General features: G+C 40.9%; 1 pseudogene; it reads right to left on the bottom strand.

Annotated features, from left to right (window-relative positions):
* The window catches only part of LOC128688966 (glutamate receptor ionotropic, kainate 2-like), a 250,561-nt pseudogene that overhangs the window by 42,863 nt on the left and 183,852 nt on the right, over window positions 1–23,846 (bottom strand).

Here is a 23,846-nt window from a genome sequence, read left to right as displayed (position 1 = left end):
ATGTGGCAGATGTTGCAAGTGTATGGTGTAGGAGGTAGGTTACTGAAAGCAGTGAAGAGTTTTTACGAGGATAGTGAGGCTCAAGTTAGAGTATGTAGGAAAGAGGGAAATTTTTTCCCAGTAAAAGTAGGCCTTAGACAAGGATGTGTGATGTCACCGTGGTTGTTTAATATATTTATAGATGGGGTTGTAAGAGAAGTAAATGCGAGGGTCTTGGCAAGAGGCGTGGAGTTAAAAGATAAAGAATCACACACAAAGTGGGAGTTGTCACAGCTGCTCTTTGCTGATGACACTGTGCTCTTGGGAGATTCTGAAGAGAAGTTGCAGAGATTGGTGGATGAATTTGGTAGGGTGTGCAAAAGAAGAAAATTAAAGGTGAATACAGGAAAGAGTAAGGTTATGAGGATAACAAAAAGATTAGGTGATGAAAGATTGAATATCAGATTGGAGGGAGAGAGTATGGAGGAGGTGAACGTATTCAGATATTTGGGAGTGGACGTGTCAGCGGATGGGTCTATGAAAGATGAGGTGAATCATAGAATTGATGAGGGAAAAAGAGTGAGTGGTGCACTTAGGAGTCTGTGGAGGCAAAGAACTTTGTCCTTGGAGGCAAAGAGGGGAATGTATGAGAGTATAGTTTTACCAACGCTCTTATATGGGTGTGAAGCGTGGGTGATGAATGTTGCAGCGAGGAGAAAGCTGGAGGCAGTGGAGATGTCATGTCTGAGGGCAATGTGTGGTGTGAATATAATGCAGAGAATTCGTAGTTTAGAAGTTAGGAGGAGGTGCGGGATTACCAAAACTGTTGTCCACAGGGCTGAGGAAGGGTTGTTGAGGTGGTTCGGACATGTAGAGAGAATGGAGCGAAGCAGAATGACTTCAAGAGTGTATCAGTCTGTAGTGGAAGGAAGGCGGGGTAGGGGTCGGCCTAGGAAAGGTTGGAGGGAGGGGGTAAAGGAGGTTTTGTGTGCGAGGGGCTTGGACTTCCAGCAGGCATACGTGAGCGTGTTTGATAGGAGTGAATGGAGACAAATGGTTTTTAATACTTGACGTGCTGTTGGAGTGTGAGCAAAGTAACATTTAGGAAGGGATTCAGGGAAACCGGCAGGCCGGACTTGAGTCCTGGAGATGGGAAGTACAGTGCCTGCACTCTGAAGGAGGGGTGTTAATGTTGCAGTTTAAAAACTGTAGTGTAAAGCACCCTTCTGGCAAGACAGTGATGGAGTGAATGATGGTGAAAGTTTTTCTTTTTCGGGCCACCCTGCCTTGGTGGGAATCGGCCAGTGTGATAATAAAATAAAATAAAAAAATATATATATACATATATATGTATACATATATATATGTATACATATATATATGTATACATATATATGTATACATATATATGTATATATATATATATATATATATATATATATATATATATATACATATATATACATATATATATATATATTATATATATACATATATACATATACATATATATATACATATATAATGTATATATATATGTATATATATATATCTATATATATATATATATATATATATATATATATATATATATACATATATATATATATATATATATATATATATATATATATATATATATATATATATATATATATATATATATATATATATATACATATATATATCTTTCTTTCTTTCAACACACCATATATATATATATATATATATATATATATATATATATATATATATATATATATATATATATATATATATATATATATATATATATATATATATATATATATATATATATATATATATATATATATATATATATATATATATATATATATATATATATATATATATATATATATATATATATATATATGTATATATATATATATATATATATATATATATATATATATATATATATATACATATATATACATATATATATATATATATATATATATATATATATATACATATATATATATATATATATATATATATATATATATATATATATATATATATATATATAATGTATGTATGTATATATATATATATATATACATATATATATATATATATATATATATATATATATATATATATATATATATATATATATATACATATATATATACATATATGTGTGTGTATATATATATATATATATATATATGTATATATATGTATATATATACAAAGCAGAAGTGTTATAAGAAGAGCTGAGTATATGGAGAGTAAAAGAAAGGTGAAGAGAGTGGTGAGAGATTGCAAAAGGAGAGCAGATGAAAGAGTGGGAGAGGCACTGTCAAGAAATTTTAATGAAAATAAGAAAAAAATTTGGAGTGAGTTAAACAAGTTAAGAAAGCCTAGGGAAAGTATGGATTTGTAAGTTAAAAACAGAGTAGGGGAGTTAGTAGATGGGGAGAGGGAGGTATTAGGTAGATGGCGAGAATATTTTGAGGAACTTTTAAATGTTGAGGAAGAAAGGGAGGCGGTAATTTCATGCACTGGCCAGGGAGGTATACCATCTTTTAGGAGTGAAGAAGAGCAGAATGTAAGTGTGGTGGAGGTACGTGAGGCATTACGTAGAATGAAAGGGGGTAAAGCAGCTGGAACTGATGGGAGCATGACAGAAATGTTAAAAGCAGGCGGAGGAAATAGAGTTGGAGTGGTTGGTACTTTTGTTTAATAAATGTATGAAAGAGGGGAAGGTACCTAGGGATTGGCGGAGAGCATTTAAAGTCCCTTTATATAAAGGGAAAGGGGACAAAAGAGATTGTAAAAATTATAGAGGAATAAGTTTACTGAGTATACCAGGAAAAGTATACGGTAGGGTTATAATTGAAAGAATTAGAGGTAAGACAGAATGTAGGATTGCGGACGAGCAGGGAGGCTTCAGAGTGGGTAGGGGATGTGTAGATCAAGTGTTTACATTGAAGCATATATGTGAACAGTATTTAGATAAAGGTAGGGAAGTTTTTATTGCATTTATGGATTTAGACCTCTTCAAGGGGGGGCTCCTTGGCGTGGTGAAGAGGCTCTTGGTCTGAGGAATTAGACCTGTCGGTCTTCTTCCTCAGACCGAACCTAATTACCCCCCAATCTCCCCTTCCCTATCCCATCCTCCCCATCCTCCCCTTTTTCCTTTCCTCCTCCTCCTCCCCACCCCTCCCTTTTGCCCTTCCTCTTTTTGGCCTTTGGGATTTCTCCCACAGGCGCGCTAGTTCCTAGGTAGGGGAAAGGATACCGGGGTCCATCCCATTCTGTTGAGGTTCTTGGCGGTGGCATAATTTGCCGTGGAATCTGGATCGCCTGGGGATGTCCCGATCCCTCTCCGGTATCCTGGAGCAGCTTTGGGTGTCTTTCGGGCGACGGGTGTATCTCTGGAAGCCACCTTTCGGATTCCGGGGGTGGTGGCCGAAGGAGGTATGCTTTGTGGCGGATATCCGGCTGCCCTCTCTTTTGTCCACCGAGGTAGCTCGGCAGATGTGAGGATGCTATCCCGGATTGTTAGTTTACTAGCATGATGGGTAGGGTATGGCACGGGTTCCATGCTGCATCTGCACTACTTGCGGTGCTGAGGTCCTCTTGGGCGCAGAGGGAGATTTCTGGCCCTTTCATTCCTCCTAGGAACTATCCCTCCCCGGTCCCCCCTTTTTTTATTCTTTTTTTTATTTTTATTTTCTTTTCTTTTTTCCTTTTTTTCTTAAAAACAAAAAGAAAGAAGTAACCTAACCATGGCAGCCCTAGTCCATGAACCTACTACCCCCGGGCCCCTTCTTGATACCGCACCCCGTTCTGACCCCGCCTCATCTTTGGACCACTCTTCAGACACTCCTCATGCCTCTGTACCTATTGCCGGTGCTGTTTCCTCACCCGCTTCAGGTACTGAGGCCTCGACTGACTCCTTCGATTTATCGGACCTTCGCTCTCCTCTGACTATGCTTCCGGCCTCTCCCTCTACTGTGCGGCAATTTTCAAATCGCCGACCCGTTCCACATCGGACCAACTCTGGTCCCACGCCTAAACACCAACGACAATTACCTTCTGATGATACTTCTTCACCTTCTCGTTCTTCTCAGAAACGATCGACACGTCCTTCACTACCTTTCCAAGCTCAGTTTCAGACTGAACAATGGACTAAATTCTTCACTTTACGACCGACTTCCTCTACTGCCTATCTTTCTGACCACAGTATTGGCAAGGCACTCCTACGCCATGTTGGTAAAGATATTTCTTTTCATGCTCTTAAGAGCGGTACGCGCATCATTACCGTACAGAATGCTACCCAGGCTCATGAGCTCTCTCGTCTTTCCCATATCGATACTGTTCCTGTCACTCTTGAAAAACATCATTCCCTCAATTCTTGTAGTGGTACCGTCATTCTGCCCCATACCATAGTTCAACAAAATTTCCAGACATGTGGCACTGACATTCTTGAACAGCTGGAACTCCAAGATCTCCCAATCCTCAAGGTAGACACTTACGTTCTTCCTGCCCGCGGGCGGAGACGATACCCTAGCAATGTGGCTCGTTTAACTTTTGACAGCCGAGAACTCCCATCCTCAGTTTATATAGCAGGACATCGGTTACAAGTTCGAAAGGTGATCCCTACACCACAACAGTGTAGAAATTGCTGGCAAATTGGCCATCCAGCGAAATATTGTGGATCAATCGCCGAATGCCCAGTCTGTGGTGCCGATGACCATTCTAATACGTCTTGCAATCGATCTCCCTCTTGCCTTAACTGTCATGAGGCTCACCCTTTGTACTCTCGCCGTTGTCAAGTCTATTTAAACGAGCAGGAAATCCGTTACCTCAAAGAGACAGAAGGTCTCCCTTATGCCATGGCAGTTTCTCATCTCCGCCTCCAAGGGAGACTCCCACGTGTTTCTTATTCCCGTGTTTCAAAACGTCCCCCCACTTCTGGTATCCCATCTTCTACACCCACCTCTGTGGTTACCTCTCCCATAGTCACTCCTGTATCTAATCCTTTTGCTGTCCTCGGCTCAGACGTCCCTACTTCAACGCCTCAGTCTGATCTCGCTTCTTCGTGTTCTCTCTCACAAGCCTCAGTATCGACGAGACCTCGTACGACACCTCCTCCCAATCGTCCCTCTACTTCTCAAAAGTCAAAAAAAGGTCCGTTAACACCTCCTACCCATCTTCCACCTCCTCATTTTACCCTCCCTGTCTCTGTCCCTGGTTCTCCCCCTCTCACTGGCTCAGTTACAAGTGTAGAGGTTCACCCTCCTCCTCGTACTGTACCTTCCTCCCCTGTTCCCTCCCAAGTTTCTTCCTCTTCTGCCACCTCCCAGGTTCCTGCCTCTTCTGTCCCCTGCCACGCTTCTCCAGTTCCCTCCACTCTTTCGCCCCCCCGTACCTTGGTACAGTCCAATACAGTTCCAATCTTTACTCATCCTCTCCCTACCATTTCCAATATTGTCTCCCATACGACGTCTCTGAATTCCGAAACACTTGAAGCAATCTCTGAATATATTGCAGAGACCAAACCATCAATGGACACTGATCCACCTTCTGCTCTTTCTCTCTCCTCTGCTCCATCTGTGCAACTCCTTTCTTCACAGCGCACCGTTCCTTCGCTGCTTGAACGTTTTCCACTGCCTCCGCATGTGGATTTTTCTAACCCCTCTAGTCTGTAGGAACCCTTACCTGCGGATTTCAAGTATCTTTATCATTGCCAATCATGGCCTATTTACAGTGGAATATACGCGGCCTCAGGGGTAATGGGGGTGAGCTTCAGATGTTACTCTTCCAGTTTGCCCCTGTTGGTGTTTGCTTACAGGAACCAAAATTACACTCTGCTGTTATTTCTCCCATCTCAGGCTATAATTTATTGTATTCTTCAGATCCTTTTCCTGATGGGACCTTTAATGAAAGTGCCCTTCTTCTACGCACTGATATTCCGTACCATCAGCTATTTGTTCATACTTCGCTGCATTACACAGCAGCCTGTATCCACTTACATAGGTGGTATACGCTCTGTTCTTTATATCTCTCTCCTTCTCGGGCATTATCTATCCCGGATATTGCCTTTCTTGTTTCGTCATTACCACCACCGATTCTGTTACTTGGTGATTTTAATGCCCACCATTTCCTCTGGGGGGGGGTCTCACTGTGATTCCCGTGGAATTCAGTTAGAGGCTTTTCTTGCCACCCACCCCCTCCATGTTTTAAATACAGGTACTCACACCCATTTTGATCCTCGGACTCATACTCTCTCTTGCATCGATCTCTCAGTCTGCTCTTCCTCCGCCGCATTAGACTTCACTTGGTCTGTTCTCCCGGACTTACATGACAGTGATCATTTCCCAATCATTCTTACTTCCCCTTCATATTCGCCACCTCTTCGCACCCCACGCTGGCAATTTAATCGGGCAAATTGGAACCTTTACTCACACCTAACTGTTTTTAAAGAGGTTCCTTCTTCGTCCTCCATCGATGAGCTTTTACACCTCTTCTCGTCCTCCGTTTTCACCGCAGCTTCTCATTCTATACCCCAAACTTCGGGCAGGCATTCTCAGAAATGCGTGCCTTGGTGGTCTCCTGCTTGTGCTCGTGCAGTACGTTTGAAATGCGCTGCATGGGGCAGGTACCGGTACAATAGAACCACAGAGAGACTCCTTGATTTTAAACAGAAGCGTGCGATCGCTCGCCATGTCATCCGTGACGCTAAACGCACTTGCTGGCAAGATTATGTCTCCACCATCACCTCTGCTTCCTCTATGAGTGCAGTCTGGAAAAAATTACGAAAACTGAGTGGTAAATATTCTCCTGACCCGGCTCCTGTTCTGCGGGTTGCCGGTGTTGATATAGCAAACCCACTAGATGTTGCCAATGAAATTGGCAATCATCTGGTCCGTATTTCTCAGGGACTCCATCTATGCCCCTCATTTCTTTCCTCAAAGTCTGCCAGAGAGTTAGCACCCTTGGACTTTTCTTCTCTCAGAGAAGAACAGTATAATGTGCCTTTTACACTTCAAGAACTGGAGGCAACACTCTCAGCTTGTCGATCATCGGCAGCTGGGCCCGACGACATTCATATTCGTATGCTACAACATTTACATCAGTCAGCCCTTGCAGTCCTATTACGCCTTTACAATCTTATTTGGTCACAAGGAGTTCTTCCACAGCTGTGGAAATTCGCCATTGTTCTCCCTTTCCACAAACCAGGCACTACGGGACATGAAACCTCCCACTATCGTCCCATTGCTCTTACCAGTGCAGTTTGCAAAGTAATGGAACGCCTAGTAAATAGACGTTTAGTGTGGTATTTAGAGACACACAACAGTCTCTCCACTCGTCAATATGGCTTTCGTAAGGGACGTTCTACCATAGACCCCTTACTACGCTTGGATACGTATGTTCGTAATGCCTTTGCGAATAACCACTCAGTTATTGCCATATTTTTTGACCTTGAGAAGGCATATGACACAACTTGGAGGTATAATATTTTAGCCCAAGCCCACTCCTTAGGCCTTCGAGGCAATCTACCATCCTTCCTTAAGAACTTTTTAACTGACAGGCATTTCCGTGTTCGGGTTAATAATGTGCTCTCCCCGGACTTTATCCAAGCTGAAGGTGTCCCCCAGGGATGTGTTCTGAGCACAACACTTTTTCTCCTTGCTATTAATGATTTGGCCTCTAGTCTTCCATCAAATATTTGGTCATCACTCTATGTTGATGACTTCGCTATTGCCTGTGCAGGCGCTGACTGTCACCTCATTACAGTTTCTCTCCAACATGCAGTCGACCGTGTTTCCAATTGGGCCACCACACGTGGGTTTAAATTTTCCAGCACTAAAACCCACCAAATTACTTTCACTAGACGCTCTGTCATCTCCGATCATCCTTTGTACCTCTATGGCTCCCGTATCCCTGAACGTGATACAGTCAAGTTTCTGGGCCTCCTCTTTGATCGTAGGTTATCCTGGAAACCTCACATTACCTCTCTGAAGGCAACTTGTCACAGCCGGCTCAACCTTCTTAAAACCCTTGCTCATCTTTCATGGGGAGCTGATCGTCGAACCCTCCTTCGCCTACATTCCACCCTTATTTTATCGAAACTTGATTATGGTGACCACATCTATTCAGCGGCATCTCCTGCTACTCTCTCTAGCCTTAACCCCATTCATCACCAAGGATTACGTTTATGCCTTGGTGCTTTTCGCTCTTCCCCTGTCGAGAGCCTCTATGCAGAAGCGAATGTTCCATCCTTATCCGATCGCCGTGATGCCCATTGCCTGCGCTACTATGTACGCTCTCATGATCTCCGCAATCCTTCCATTTATAGAATGGTCACTGATATTAGTAGACATTCTTTATTTGTTCGCCGCCCCTGTTTACTCCGTCCCTTTTCTCTTTGCCTTCATTCGCTCTTGTCTTCTCTTCAACTACCACCTTTCTATGTACATGTAGCATCTCACTTTTCCCTACCCCCCTGGGAAGTTCCAGCTGTTCGAATCTGTTCTTTCTCCCTCCCTTGCTCGAAAGCCCAACTGTCTACGGTCGCTTCCCGCTCTCTTTTTCTTGACCACTTTCACTCTCATTCTCATGCCATTGCTGTGTACACAGATGGCTCTAAGTCTTCTGACGGCGTAGGATTCGCAGCAGTGTTTCCGGACAGCGTCATACAAGGGCATTTACTATCTTCGGCTAGTATTTTTACTGCTGAATTATATGCCATCCTTACAGCACTTATCCGTATTGCATCTATGCCTGTGTCATCATTTGTGGTTGTCTCAGACTCCCTTAGTGCTTTACAGGCTATACAAAAATTTGATACACCTCACCCCTTAGTCCTCCGTATCCAACTTTGGCTACGCCGCATCTTTACCAAGCATAAAGATATTGTTTTTTATTGGGTCCCTGGTCATGTTGACGTACAGGGCAATGAACAGGCAGACACTGCTGCGCGGTCAGCAGTACATGACCTACCAGTTTCTTATAGAGGTATTCCATTTACGGACTATTTTGCTGCAATATCTTCCCACCTTCACACCCGTTGGCAACAACGTTGGTCTACTATGCTCGGCAACAAACTTCAATCTGTAACACCGAGTATAGGTTACTGGCCGTCTTCTTATCACCAGTGTCGAGGTTGGGAGACTACTCTCTCCCATCTTCGCATTGGCCATACTCGTCTTACTCATGGATATCTCATGGAGAGGCGTCTTGCTCCTCTCTGTGAGAATTGCCAAGCTCCATTATCAGTCAGCCACATTCTGTTGGACTGCCCACTTTCTCAACGAGCACGCAGAATTTACCTCTGTCGTCGTCTTCGCTCCGCTGCTCTCTCTTTACCTTCCCTTCTCGCTGATGGACCCACCTTTCATCCGGACTCTCTCATTGACTTTTTGACAACAACTGACTTACTTCACAAATTCTGATACCTTCAGCCCTTTCTACTTCAATCTCTTGCTACCCTCTACCCCCGTACTATCCCCTGCCCCGCTGTTCTCTGTAACTTGCTGATCATCCCTCCTCCCTTCTGCCATCCAATACCCTCGCTTCCTTCTCTACTCTGCAGCGCTGTATAGCCCTTGTGGCTTAGCGCTTCTTTTTGATTATAATAATAATATGGATTTAGAAAAGGCATATGATAGGGTAGATAGAGGAGCAATGTGGCAGATGTTGCAAGTATATGGAATAGGTGGTAAGTTACTAAATGCTGTAAAGAGCTTTTATGAGGATAGTGAGGCTCAGGTTAGGGTATGTAGAAGAAAGGGAGAATACTTCCCGGTAAAAGTAGGTCTTAGACAGGGATGTGTAATGTCACCATGGTTGTTTAATATATTTATAGATGGGGTTGTAAAAGAAGTAAATGCTAGGGTGTTTGGGAGAGGGGTGGGATTAAATTATGGGGAATCAAATTCAAAATGGGAACTGACACAGTTACTTTTTCCTGATGATACTGTGTTTATGGGAGATTCTAAAGAAAAATTGCAAAGGTTAGTGGATGAGTTTGAGAATGTGTGTAAAGGTAGAAAGTTGAAAGTGAACATAGAAAAGAGTAAGGTGATGAGGGTATCAAATGATTTAGATAAAGAAAAATTGGATATCAAATTGGGAGGAGGTGTATGGAAGAAGTGAATGTTTTCAGATACTTGGGAGTTGACGTGTCGGCGGATGGGTTTATGAAGGATGAGGTTAATCATAGAATTGATGAGGGAAAAAAGGTGAGTGGTGCGTTGAGGAATATGTGGAGTCAAAAAACGTTATCTATGGAGGCAAAGAAGGGAATGTATGAAAGTATAGTAGTACCAACACTCTTATATGGATGTGAAGTTTGGGTGGTAAATGCAGCAGCGAGGAGACGGTTGGAGGCAGTGGAGATGTCCTGTCTAAGGGCAATGTGTGGTGTAAATATTATGCAGAAAATTCGGAGTGTGGAAATTAGGAGAATGTGTGGAGTTAATAAAAGCATTAGTCAGAGGGCAGAAGAGGGGTTGTTGAGGTGGTTTGGTCATTTAGAGAGAATGGATCAAAGTAGAATGACATGGAAAGCATATAAATCTATAGGGGAAGGAAGGAGGGGTAGGGGTCGTCCTCGAAAGGGTTTGAAAGAGGGGGTAAAGGAGGTTTTGTGGGCAAGGGGCTTGGACTTCCAGCAAGCGTGCATGAGCGTGTTAGATAGGAGTGAATGGAGACGAATGATACTTGGGACCTGACGATCTGTTGGAGTGTGAGCAGGGTAATATTTAGTGAAGGGATTCAGGGAAACCGGTTATTTTCATATAGTCGGACATGAGTCCTGGAAATGGGAAGTACAATGCCTGCACTTTAAAGGAGGGATTTGGGATATTGGCAGTTTGGAGGGATATGTTGTGTATCTTTATACGTATATGCTTCTAAACTGTTGTATTCTGAGCACCTCTGCAAAAGCAGTGATAATGTGTGAGTGTGGTGAAAGTGCTGAATTATGATGAAAGTATTTTCTTTTTGGGGATTTTCTTTCTTTTTTGGGTCACCCTTCCTCGGTGGGAGACGGCCGACTTGTTGATATATATATATATATATATATATATATATATATATATATATATATATATATATATATATATATATATATATATATATATATATATATATATATATTTAAGAACTCGGCCGTCTCCCACCGAGGCAGGCTGACCCAAAAAGAAAGAAAATCCCCAAAAACAAAATACTTTCATCATTCAATACTTTCACCTCACTCACACATAATCACTGTTTTTGCAGAGGTGCTCACAAAACAACAGTTTAGAAGCATATACGTATAAAGATACACAACATATCCCTCCAAACTGCTACTATCCCGAACCCCTCCTTTAGAGTGCAGGCATTGTACTTCCCATTTCCAGAACTCAAGTCCGGCTATACAAAAATAACCGGTTTCCCTGAATCCTTCACTAAATATTACCCTGCTCACACTCCAACAGATCGTCAGGTCCCAGATACCATTCGTCTCCATTCACTCCTATCAAACACGCTCATGCACGCCTGCTGGAAGTCCAAGCCCCTCGCCCACAAGACCTCCCTTACCCCTTCCTTCCAACCTTTCCGAGGATGACCCCTCCCCTGCCTTACTTCCCCTACAGATTTATACGCTCTCCATGTCATTCTACTTTGATCCATTCTCTCTAAATGACCAAACCACCTCAACAACCCCTCTTCAGCCCTCTGATTAATTTTTACACCATATATTGCCTTTAGACAGGACATCTCCACTGCCTCCTACAACCTCCTCGCTGCTGCATTATCAACCGAAGCTTCACTCCCACAAAAGAGTGTTTGTACTACTATACTTTCATACATTCCCTTCTTTGCCTCCATAGATAATGTTTTTTGCCTCCTCATATACCTCAATGCACCCCTCGCCTTTTGTTCCCTCATCAATTCTATGATTAACCTCATCCTTCATAAATCCATCCGCCGACACGTCAACTCCCAAGTATCTGAAAACATTCACTTCTTCCATACTCCTCCCCAATTTGATATCCAATTTTTCTTTATCTAAATCATTTGATACCCTCATCACCTAACTCTTTTCTATGTTCACTTTCAACTTTCTACCTTTACACACACTCCCAAACTCATCCACTAACCTTTGCAATCTTTCTTTAGAATCTCCCATAAGCACAGTATCATCAGCAAAAAGCAACTGTGTCAATTCTCATTTTGTATTTAATTCCCCATAATTTAATCCCACCCCTCTCCTGAACACCCTAGCATTTACTTGTTTTACAACCCCATCTATAAATATATTAAACAACCATCGAGACATTACACATCCCTGTCTAAGACCTACTTTTACCGGGAAGTATTCTCCCTCTCTTTTACACACCCTAACCTGAGCCTCACTATCCTCATAAAAACTCTTTACAGCATTTAGTAACTTACCACCTGTTCCATACATTGCTCCCCTATCCACTCTATCGTATGCCTTTTCTAAATCCATAAATGCAATAAAAACTTCCCTACCTTTATCTAAATACTGTTCACATATATGCTTCGATGTAAACACTTGATCTACACATCCCCTACCCACTCTAAAACCTCCTTTGCTCATCCGCAATTCTACATTGTCTTACCTCTAATTCTTTCAGTTATAGCCCTACCGTACACTTTTCCTGGTATACTCAGTAAACTTATTCCTCTATAATTTTTACAATCTCTTTTGTCCCCCCTCCCCTTTATATAAAGGGACTATACATGCTCTCTGCCAATCCCTAAGTACCTTCCCCTCTTTCATACATTTATTAAACAAAAATACCAACCACTCCAACACTATATCCCCCTTGGTTTTAACATTTGTCATGATCCCATCAGTTCCAGCTGCTTTACCCCCTTTCATTCTACGTAATGCCTCACGCACCTTCCCCACACTCACATCCTGTTCTTCACTCCTAAAAGATGGTATACCTCCCTAGCCAGTGCATGAAATTACAGCTTCCCTTTCTTCGTCGACATTTAAAAGTTCCTCAAAATATTCCTGCCATCTACCCAAAACCTCCATCTCCCCATCTACTAACTCCCCAACTCCGTTTCATTAAAATTCCTTGACAGTGCCTCTCTCACTCTATCATCTGCTCTCCTTTTGCACTCTCTCACCACTCTCTTCACCTTTCTTTTACTCTCCATATACTCTACTCTACTCTTATAACATTTCTGCTTTGTAAAAACCTATCACAAGCTAACTTTTTCTTTTATCACAACCATTACTTCATTCCACCAATCACTCCTCTTTCCTCCTGCCCCCACAAACTTCTGCCCCACATTCTAATACTGCATTTTTTAAAACTATTCCAACCCTCTTCAACCCCCCCACTACTCATCTTTGCACAAGCCCACCTTTCTGCCAACAGTCGCTTATATCTCGCCCGAACTTCCTCCTCCCTTAGTTTATACACTTTTACCTCCCTCTTGCTTGTTGTTGCCATTTTCCTCTTTTCCCATCTACCTCTTACTCTAACTGTAGCTACAACTAAATAATGATCCGATATATCAGTTGCCCCTCTATAAACGTGTACATCCTGGAGCCTAACCATCAACCTTTTATCCACCAATACGTAATCTAACAAACTACTTTCATTACATGCTATATCATACCTTGTATATTTATTTACCCTCTTCATAATATATGTATTACTTATTACCAAACCTCTTTTTACTCAGTCAACTGTGAGTGTGAGGTGTGGTCTAAGCCCTTTAATTGCCTTCCTTTGATGTATTACTTTCATAGTTCCTTGACAATGTGAGTAGTCACGAAAGCGCTTGGAATTTCACTACTCTTTCACAGTGGTTGTTTTGTACATTATATATATATATATATATATATATATATATATATATATATATATATATATATAGGATGGGGTCCACCTCTGGTGTAAATTGTGGGACCCATAGCCTCGGAGAAGTGGATAAAAAGGCTTCAAGGAAGAATATTTGGATTTCTTCCTGAAGCCATTTGAATATTCCACTTCCCCTACCACCCCATCTTTTAAACTATTTTTTTTTTTACCAATAGGAATATTTTATTACATAATATGGCACAGAAGATTTAAGAGATGCATTGTTGATGTATATATATATATATATATATATATATATATATATATATATATATATATATATATATATATATATATATATATATATATATATATACATATATATATAAAGCACCCTTCTGGCAAGACAGTGATGGAGTGGATGATGGTGAAAGTTTTTCTTTTTTCGGGCCACCCTGCCTTGGTGGGAATCGGCCAGTGTGTTAAAAATTAATAATAATAATAATATATATATATATATATATATATATATATATATATATATATATATATATATATATATATATATATATATATAGATATATATATATATATCACATTATCATTTGTTCCTTGATAATGTGAGTAGTCACGAAAGCGCTTGGAACTTCTCTATTCTGAAATCAACTGTTTACTGTGATCTTATTGCATATATATATATATATATATATATATATATATATATATATATATATATATATATATATATATATATATATTAATGTATATATATATATATGTGTATATACACATATATATATAATGTATAAACGAAAGTTAGTTAAAAATTAATAAAATGTAGCACCTTATGTAGATGTAAATTTTATAAGAATGATCAAAATAATTCATGAAGACACATGCAACACTTGGCAACCTTTATTTTCCATATACATAGCTGGCACATCCGGCTTGTTCAATGGAATATAGAACAATGGAAGAAGTGGAGTAGTAATTTTAAAGAGTTCAGTCCCATTGAATTGACGAATGGTGATTAGACTCTTATCCTTGATAGAAGGTTATCAGTCCCACCTTCTGTCATGAATAAGGAACTGATCACCTGTCAAGTTACGTATGACTTCGACTGAAGAATCTTGCGGTACAATCGATATGTTCTACCAATAAAATTTCCCAAGTGTTATACGTCTGTCTTATTCAAGTCTCACAGTTTTATAATATTAATAACAAGATAAAATTCGTAAATGATTGGGATTTACTTCGTGATAACTTGAATAAGCTGAAAGACTAATTATTACGGAACTTGCTACTTGAGTTCAATCCTGAGAAGTTCTGTGTAAAGACAATAGTAGAGTCTTAAGATCTGACATCAAATATAATCTGGACTGTTTGATGCTTCAGACATCGTACAAGTAGAATATTTTGAGCATAAGAATATCACCATGAATGTAACCAGAAATATGTTGTTGTGGTATAACTATAGCTGGAAATGCAAAAACAACTAACCTAAGTGTTAAGAAGGATTTAGTCAAGTGACATAGATCTTACATGATGTCCATCTTGAATATTCATAGTCAGCACTGAACCATACCTGATAATACGTTTTAAGAAACTACAGAAGATCGAAATTTTCGCCACAATACTAATACAGAAGAATAAACTGCTAAGAGAGTTTTAAGAATTGTATTCATAACACAAGAAGAGACGAGTACCATGGAAAACATGGTAAGAACATGAGAACATAAGTATGGTACTGCTTCAGTGAACTACTTTGCTCCCTTGTAATGTTTGTTGACAAATCCACTTTTCAAAGCAGTTCCTGCTTACATCGTTTCTATATCTTAGTTTATCCCACATCACTCTGCTATTTCGAGTTTTATCTTGGATAACCTCAGGACCCTGTATATATCTCCTTCACATATGTGTGTCTTTACTTATTTACTGCTATCAACTGTCTCCTTATACAACACCTCTCAACAGTGAAGGTTAATGGCACTTATTCTATTATAGTAAGAAAGATTCCTGATAATGTGGATTAATTTCTATATGTTCTCCAAGCATTTAAATCCATTCTATTGTTTGGAAACCAAAATTGGGCTGCGGAATCTAAGTGATCTGTGGCATAATCTCTACATTCCTATAATTTAATTATTACATTAATGTTGTACAAAACCAAACATGTTGATATATAAGGCACATTTGCAGTACATGTTACACATGTGTTTTATTGATCAACTTGTTACATAAATTTCTTAAAATAAATCAACGAAGTCTGTTAACCTTATTATGTAAATTTAGCATGCACAATTTGTCCAAAATTTCCTGAAGTTCTATAGAATCGTACTCCAGGTCAATTCGTAACATAATTTTTTAAAGGATTAGACAACATTGATAGAAACATGCTATTTGAGCCAGGTGAAACGAGAGGGCAGTTAAAGGTGCAATTAGGAAATAATCTTTGAGTTTTAAGAACTTAGCTGGACTTCACTAGACAAGAACAGAGTAATGGTAAACACTGCACAGTTACAAGAGTTTTAACACCTCAGAGGCAAAAATCAGCAACACTTGTCTTTTATTTTTATAGAGGTGTGACTCGACACACACACAAAAAAAAGCGAAAGTTAGTGAGAAAAATTAGTCGAGAACATATATACTAAAAAATCTAATTTTTTCTTTACATTCACTGCTTATGAAACCTAAATAGAAATAACATATTTACGCGAAAAAATCCCAGGTGGAGCCGCCGTAAAGGGAACCGTACTTGATCCTGGTTTGTTTGGCCAAGTCTTCGGCAGACTCGATGGGCGACTCCATGCGCTCCACGGTGAGGAAGGCGGCCAAGTTGGCAGTGTAGGAAGATATCATTATGAGTGTGAAGAACCACCAGATGCCAGCAACGATGCGGGTAGACACAGCTCTGTCGGAAGGTGGACACAGGAGAGAATGAAGACGAAGAATGATGCAGGCGATGAACTGAAGATCAGGGAGCAAGTCGGGCTAAGGTCAATGAAGGTTCACGAGAAATGCATAAAGCATAGACGAAGATTATGTAGTTGAGGTAAAATGAAAATAGAGAGAACACAAGCAATAGATAGAAAAAAAATATAAACAATTTATTTAGAAAGTGATCAAAATTATTAGAAGTAAAAATGATATACAAAGAGAAAGATGAAGAGCATCAAGCAAAAAGAAGTACATAGATTCAGAGGGAAGATTATGTAAATTTTTTTTAAGAAGTAAGGAATAGTGTAAAGGAATGTAGAAAGGTATATATTTTTTTTAATTAAGTCACTCGCTTGTCATTTATTTCATATGTATAGAGTGTTATACCACAATACGACCACTGCACATCATAAAAAAGGAGAATCCAGTGCTTGGCACAGCTGCAACAATCCTTTTCTTGGAGTAACAACGTTCTTCAACAATGTCTTGCGGGAAGGATTCCTGAAGAAATGAAACAATTTTTTTTTTTGGTTGGGGAGAAGGTCTCAGACCCATTCGCTGTCTTACTGCCAAAGCTGCAGTGAGAAACATTGACACAGAAGCCGCCAGCTTACTCCAGCCAAACTAATGGGGTTTTGGTGTCTCTCAAGACAGTGAAGCGGCAACTCATGCAGTAAGAGCCTACATCAACGACTTACCAGAAGACAAAGCCTTAATCAAACTATACTTTAGAAATTCTTTTGTCTTGATGAAAAGAGACGAGGTATTGGCAGCTGGTCGAGAGCCGTTCCCAAGTATTTTTCCCTTTATTTCAGCTGGCTGCAGCAAAAATTCAATTATTTTAATCGGAGAGAATGAAGTCACCTCATCAGAGGAAGTTCAGCAGACAGACTCACTCCATTCCTCCTCTGCATGGCGGTAAGATAATTTCCATCCAGCATGCACACTGAACTCAGTATCTGGTACCTGGGTGATGGCACTATGGCAGGTACAGAAGAGTCTCTGCTAGAGGACCTACAACTAGTGAAGTCAAAGGAAGAAACTTTAGGACTCTTTCTCAATACCTCAAAGTGTGAAATTATCTCTGCAAACTAATAAATAATTACAGCTGTGTGAACAAGCCTACCTGAAGCCATAACAACAACCTCTTCCAGCAGAACTGTACTGAGAGCACCGATGGGCCATCAGGCTATCGACAGTCCTCGAAGACAAACTGCACACAAGTAGAATTACCGGCATTTCTGTCCTCGTGTATGGCACCCCGTGAATTAGTGCAGGAGATAGTCCCGGAATACTTTAGAAGTGCTGTAGGAGCTCACATCCTAAAATTAATCGATGCAACTTCGCAGTGGGACAACAGACCAGCTCCTTCCAGCAATCACAAACTGTCCCAAAGCGGCAGATTTATAATTAAGAAAATCCCCCAATAATACTCATCAATGCTTCTGGAAAGAACGAAGCTCGCCACCTAGCGGTGAAGGCACACATTCTGGTAATTTCCTTTTGGTTATCCCTAATTTTTCCTTGGGCACTCGGCTAGATTCTCAGGCTACATTCGGATTGGTGTAGTTCTTCATCTAGCCGCCCCCATCCTCACTGAACATAGGTGCATTTGCGGCAGTGCGTCAGCTGATCAGTTTGGGATACATGATCTCGTTTGTCATACGAGTAAAGTGAAGTAAGCCAGACACAAAGAGGTGACTGACATCATCAAGCAAAATCTCGCTATATTTCATAGCAAAACGGGAATCTCAGGTACTGAGAACCAATGGACACCGGAAGTGCCAGGACGGAGTTACTATGCTACCCTGGAAAGACGGTAAGCAGATTGCATGGGACTACACCTGTGCGTCTACGTTGGCGGACACCTACTTAACAATACTCTAAAGTTGTAGGTGATGGTGCCACCAGTTTCATGAACACCCAGAAGATCAACAAATACAGTGGGCTGGCACTATGCTATTACTTCGTACCAATAGGATCAGAAAACATCAGTGTGGGGGGCCAATGAACTTTCAGATTTCTGAAAAAGCTGGGTGACAAAATCATCACGGAACCAAGGACCTATGACGACCAGCTTCCTTTTCTAGAGACTCAGTGTTGCAGTCAAGAGAGGAAGTGTACCTGCAACATTCTGAATACTCGACCCACAGCCAGGAAGCTGGATGAAGTATTCAAGATACACAATATGTGTAGGCTCTGTGATCTCCAAGGATGAGCAGTTACAAATAGTTACGACCTCTCTTTTAACCGCAGCTTCACATGCGTTCCCCAAAACCTCAAGTAGAAATCCTCGTGCATTGAACTCGAAGCTCCTTGATTTTAAAAGAACAAGGGCGGTTGCCAGGCATGAAATCCGTAAGGAAAAAAGTACAGAAACTGAGTGGCAGGTACTCTCCAGACCCAACTTCCGTTCTTAAGGTTGCTGCATTGCGGACGCTTCTGAAGTCACAACAGAAACTATAAATCATCTCATCCGTATATATCAGAGGCTCCATTAGTGCCCCTCATTTCTTTCCTTCAAATCTGCCATAGAGTTAATAACTTTGGACTTAACTTCTAGCGCATAGGAATCTTATAATGTGTTTCTCATGCTCCGAGAATTTGAGTGAACACTTTCCACTTACTAACAGCCGGCAGGAGGACCTGATGCCATTCATATGCGTATGCTTCAACACTTACATCGGACGACTTTAGCAGTTTTCTTATGTCACTTTAATCTTCTTTGGTCGCAAGGAATTTGTCCTCGTCCATGAAAAGCTGCCATTGTTCCGTCATATCATAACCCGGGAACTTCAACTATGATGCCTCTCACTGAACCAGTTGCTCTTACCAATGCAGTTTGCAAGTTGTTGAAAAGTCTGGTAAATGAACGTTTGGTGCGGTATTTGGAGACGCATTTGTCTTTCCACTCGTCAGTTATTACGATTATCTTTTTTATCTTGAAAACGCTTTTGACACTACCTGACTATGTAACATATTAGCCAAAGGTCTTTCCTTAGGCCTTCGAGGTAATTTGCCACTTTTCCTTAAAAAATTCTTGATTTAGACATTTCGGTGCTACTTTAGCGTGCGGTCTACCAGCTCATTTACCCTAACCTAACCTAGGTTAGGGTAGTGAAAATGAGCTGGTAGACCGCACGCTAAAGTAACACCGATATTTCTGTATCCGGGTTAATAATATTTTTCCCAAGGTTGTGTCCAGGCCGCAGGTCCCTCAGGGTTGTGTTCTGGCCGCAGGTCCCTCAGGGTTGTGTTCTGGCCGCAGGTCCCTCAGGGTTGTGTTCTGGCCGCAGGTCCCTCAGGGTTGTGTTCTGGCCGCAGGTCCCTCAGGGTTGTGTTCTGGCCGCAGGTCCCTCAGGGTTGTGTTCTGGCCGCAGGCCCCTCAGGGTTGTGTTCTGGCCGCAGGTCCCTCAGGGTTGTGTTCTGGCCGCAGGCCCCTCAGGGTTGTGTTCTGGCCGCAGGTCCCTCAGGGTTGTGTCCAGTCCGCAGGCCCCTCAGGGTTGTGTCCAGTCTGCAGGTCCCTCAGGGTTGTGTCCAGTCCGCAGGCCCCTCAGGGTTGTGTCCAGTCTGCAGGCCCCTCAGGGTTGTGTTCTGGCCGCAGGTCCCTCAGGGTTGTGTTCTGGCCGCAGGCCCCTCAGGGTTGTGTTCTGGCCGCAGGTCCCTCAGGGTTGTGTTCTGGCCGCAGGTCCCTCAGGGTTGTGTTCTGGCCGCAGGTCCCTCAGGGTTGTGTCCAGTCTGCAGGCCCCTCAGGGTTGTGTTCTGGCCGCAGGCCCCTCAGGGTTGTGTTCTGGCCGCAGGTCCCTCAGGGTTGTGTTCTGGCCGCAGGTCCCTCAGGGTTGTGTTCTGGCCGCAGGTCCCTCAGGGTTGTGTTCTGGCCGCAGGCCCCTCAGGGTTGTGTTCTAGCCGGGCTCCGAGAGTAGTCAAACTCTCGAAATTCTTCAAAGGTATATCAAAGGTAAACGTATATCCCTCTTTAACTTATTGTCAGCAACTAAATTATTTAACCAACTATAATTATATGTTTGTTTTAGCGCTCACCGTTACCCTGCAGCGCTGTCACCCTTGCTGGTTTAGCGCGTAGTTTTGATTGTAATAATATTCTTGTGATGTCATGCATGCTGTTGTTGTTCCCAATGTATATTTTATTGTATTTTCTTTTCAAAACAATGTTGACAAGCATCTCGAGGAAGAAACCTCCAGAGGTTTCACCTAAAGAATGTTTTATTTCTCTGTCTCTCTGAGGCCGAGGGTCCTCAGTGTTACCTCCTATCAGAGAAATGTTTGGATTGATTTTGTATTGCGTTAGTCCCAGTTTGTTAATGCAAAAAGCTGGAAAATTTGGGAAACAGGAATTCGTGAGATTTCTGAATGCCTCACCCAACTACCTTCACTTTACTGCTGATGACTTGATAATGCAGATTCTGAGAGGTGTATTATAATGCTTGTGTATTATAGAATACTGGTGTATGTGAGATAAGTATGACTTCTAAGTTGGAGTTCTCTACAGGAAGGTTTAATTTAGTTTAGTTTTTTTTTTTTTATGTCCTAACTTGCCATTTTTGTTGGAGAAATTTGGATACTAGAGTCCATGTCGTAACTTGTAAAAGCCAAGTCTGACTCACTTCAGATCTTCAATGCTTAAATAAAAATACGTTAGAAACCAATGTCACACTTCGCACTAACCTTTTTTTGCGAAGAGTGAGGTGCAGGGTGCTGGGGTTATGCAACACAGGGATGGCTCTCACCCATCGTGAAGCCACCGAAATGCGTCTTAGTTTACCTACACATCAGTAAAATATTTCCCCATTTTCAAAGAATCATTCGGTTGTTGTGTCTGTGTCTGTCAGTTTCCGAGTCTGTGTCAGTGTCTGTGTCTGTCAGTTTCTGTGTCTGTGTCAGTGTCTGTGTCTGTCAGTTTCTGTGTCTGTGTCAGTGTCTGTGTCTGTCAGTTTCTGTGTCTGTGTCAGTGTCTGTGTCTGTCAGTTTCTGTGTCAGTGTCTGTGTCTGTCAGTTTCTGTGTCTGTGTCAGTGTCTGTCAGTTTCTGTGTCTTTGTCAGTGTCTGTGTCTGTCAGTTTCTGTGTCAGTGTCTGTGTCTGTCAGTTTCTGTGTCTGTGTCAGTGTCTGTGTCTGTCAGTTTCTGTGTCTGTGTCAGTGTCTGTGACATCTGTTCAAGAAGTAACGATGCTCGGGCAATAAGATAATGACAGGAGTTTTGGCAAACTAAATTATTCAACATTTCTTTTATAGTTTCCTGAGTTGAAATTGACTCATCTAGACGTACTCCTGTTAACCCTTTTGTGGTCTAATTCCTAGGCCTTTTGTGTCTACATATTCTGTTGCGCTACCTTCCACAGGAAGGGTATGTTGGTGCACAATAAACCAGACGTTGAAGAGTTGGTGTAATAAAGTGTCGGTGAGGAGATCTTGGAAAATGCCACTTTGGTTGTGACACTGAGCACCAGAATGCGTATCTAACAGACAGACAAGCAGTCCAGGGACTCAGGTCTCTGCTGATGAATTGATTTAGTATGAGCGACATGTTGCTGAGTGGCTAAACCGCTTCTACCGGGAGGTGAGATGTATCGAGGTACATCACGACCAACAAGTAGCTGACTTTGAAGACTGAAATGTGTTCACTACGAGGCACAAGTGTTTATTACAGGAATGGTACTAACAATATTCTTTTAATATACAGCAATAAAGGAATGGAACAGACTGCCCGCGGGGAGGGCAATGAGGGGAATGATTTTCTATTTTTTAGCTAAAATACGTGTAAATTTTACCTTATTCCTTGTAATGACCCTCGTATTGTAGATAGTCTTAATGACCTTGATGTAGCAGATAGTCTTTTAGTATGATAATAAGATGTTATCTTCATTGTAGAATAATAAGAAAATATTATAACCTTTATATTATAATAATAAGGTAAAAGGACCCCAATGGAAATAAGTCAGTTTGTCTGACTTTTTTGGGTTATCCTAGGTTCTCTACACATATGCTGCTATGTATGATAATTCTATGTAACTGTATTTGTGTATACCTGAATAAACTTACTTATTTACTTACTTACTTACTTACTTACTAGTATTTTACGAGTCTCGGCAACCCTTCTTGAACTAGAGAAAACATCTGGAAAAATATCCTGAACGAAAAACTCATTACGTGGGATTGACGATCTCAAGTTAAGTGTTTTATTCCATCTCTATTATGAATATTTCAAGATAATACATTAAATCTACCAAATAACTTTTTACCTGTATAAGAAAATGTCTGCTAACCAGGTTATATATCTAAAACAATGTTTTTATAACCAAATATTTTTATTTTTATTGTTCCGTTTATTTTAGGGTTGACAATATGAATGTAAAAAGTCACTCAGCGATATGTTAGTTATCGACACTGTCTTAAACAATTGTAACTTAACTAAGAGCTGAAATATTGCTTTTGGATTAACTCATCATCGTCAATACTGAGCAAAAGATTCGACACAAATAATTCAGATCCATTATTGTCTAATAACCACTATCGTCTAGTAACCAACAGTGCCAAGATATAACTTGTGTCTAGTTATCGCTAGTATCTAGTTACCACTAGTAATAATAATAATAATAATAATAATAATAATAATAATAATAATATCTTTATTTCTACAAGTACATGTACAAGGTATACAGACCATAGCTGACATCAATGACATACTACTATACAGAAAGTCACTTGCATTTATCGCAAATTAGGTCAGTTTTGTCCCAGGATGCGATCCACACCAGTCCACTAACACCCAGGTACCTGTTTTTCTGATGGGTGAACATCGACAACAGGTGTAAGGAAACACTTCCAATATTTCCACCTCTTCGCCGGGAATCGAACCCGGACCCTCACCGTGTAAAGCGAGAGCTTTTGCCACCAGGCCACGGGCAGCGTATTGTGTAGTTATCACTAGTGGCTGGTTACCATTAATGTCTCGTCACCACTAGAGTATAGTTACCACTAGTGCCTAGTTACCACTAGTGTCTAGTTATCATTAGTGTCTAGTTACCACTAGTGTCTAGTTATCATTAGTGTCTAGTTATCACTAGTGTCTAGATATCACTAGTATCTAG

Source organism: Cherax quadricarinatus, chromosome 16, assembly GCF_038502225.1.
Source record: "Cherax quadricarinatus isolate ZL_2023a chromosome 16, ASM3850222v1, whole genome shotgun sequence".
NCBI classification, from domain to species: domain Eukaryota; kingdom Metazoa; phylum Arthropoda; class Malacostraca; order Decapoda; family Parastacidae; genus Cherax; species Cherax quadricarinatus.
Note: the sequence above shows the minus strand (reverse complement) of the source record. Positions and strands in the feature narration are given on the sequence as shown.